Below are 1,675 nucleotides of genomic sequence, written 5' to 3'. Positions count from 1 at the left end.
TTGAAAGTACCATGGACTGCTAAAAGAACTAACAGATCTGTCCTAGAGGAAGTGCAACTGAAATGCTCCTTGGAAGGGAGAATGGCCAGATTTCATCTCACCTACTTTGGTCGTGTTGTCAGAGGGACCATTCCCTGGAGAAGGATGTCATGATTGGTAGGGTGGAGGGTTAACGTAAGAGGGGAAGGCCTTCAACAAGCTGGATTGACATGGTGGCTGTGATGATGGGCTCAAGTATAGCAGGGATCATGGAGCTGGTGTGGGATCGGGTAGTGTTTCCTTCTGCTGTGCATGGGGTCACTATGAGTTGGAAATGACTCAACAGCAACTAACAACAACAGTGTTCATCGTAGCACTATTTATAATAGCAAAGGGATGGAAACAACCTAGGTGCCCATCAACAGAAGAATGGATAATGAAACTATGGTATATACACACAACAGAATAGTAGGCAACCCTGTAGAATTGGCAAAACAGCGCATAATGTGGATGAACATGGAGAACATCATGCTGTGTGAAATAAGTCAATCGCAGAAGGAAAAATATTGCATTAGTCAAGGAAATGTTTATATATGGAAGGAAATTTTCTTTGTTGGTGGGAGGAGATGAGAGGGAACACTATTAGATAGAGATAAGTATTGATTCGGGTGAAGAGAAGGGCAATGTACCAAATGTGAGTGATCAACACAGTGGCATTTAGTAAGAAGAAGATAATTGAGAGATGCATGGGAGGTACAGACAACAAAGAAGAACCCTTTTGCACATACAGTACTGTACTGTCAGTGAAGGCAAAGACTGATATAGGGGTGCATAGATGGGTGGACAGGCTGAACTATTAGGTATGTCTATGCAGGGGGGACTGTGCCCAAGACCATGTACAGGGATGGCAGACAATATTTCTACATGTATTTGTACATTTTGTGAGAATCCCCAGGTATATAGTAGAGCTGACAAGGGACAAGGTTGTAGCCACTTCTTGCCCACAGCCAGCTACCCAGAGGTAGTGAGTAGTTGGACCTGTGTGCTCAGGACCAGAGTCACAGGGGACATCAAGCTCAAAGCATAACATACTACACAAAATCATTGTTCCACCTCCTACTTTGGTAAGTAGCAACTGAGATCTTAAAAGCTTTCAAGTGGCCATCTAGATGTAACGATGGGTCTCTTCTCATCCAGAGCAAAGAAGAATGAAGAAAACCAAAGACATATGGAAACAATTAGTCCAAGTGACTGGTACACCATGTGATCATCAGCCTATAGGATTATGAGACTAAAAGAACTAGGTTGTACCCATCTACCATTCTCAACCACTCAGCGGAGGATCTCTGTAGGAGATCCTGGATAGAGTGGGAGAACAATGTGGAACAAAATTCAAAATCATTAGGAAAAAAAAAAATGGTCCAGATTTACTGGTCCTATAGAGGCTGATGGAACCAGTGAGACTATGGCCCCTAGCTCCCCTTCAGGTCTAGAAGTGAACCCACTCCTCTGGCTTCTGGCCAAACAAAAGACAGGCACATGAGCTGAACATTTATATTAGGTAGATAGACTCCTTGGAGAGATCAATCATGGGAGAATAGAAGGGCTCTGTATCCACAGGGAAACAGCTTGGGGGGCAGGAGGGCATGGGAGGGAAGGACACAGGGAAGAAGTAACTATGGGGAGGAAGTGGGAG

General features: G+C 44.2%; 1 protein-coding gene across 1 annotated transcript in view; it reads right to left on the bottom strand.

Annotated features, from left to right (window-relative positions):
- Nucleotides 1-1,675, bottom strand: part of LOC103208103 (ephrin type-A receptor 6) — a 1,324,606-nt gene that overhangs the window by 1,081,395 nt on the left and 241,536 nt on the right. The gene's annotated exons all lie outside the window — the stretch shown is intronic.

This window comes from Orycteropus afer, unplaced genomic scaffold, assembly GCF_000298275.1.
Source record: "Orycteropus afer afer isolate SDZICR_OR568_19922 unplaced genomic scaffold, OryAfe1.0 scaffold00412, whole genome shotgun sequence".
NCBI classification, from domain to species: Eukaryota; Metazoa; Chordata; class Mammalia; order Tubulidentata; family Orycteropodidae; genus Orycteropus; species Orycteropus afer.
Note: the sequence above shows the minus strand (reverse complement) of the source record. Positions and strands in the feature narration are given on the sequence as shown.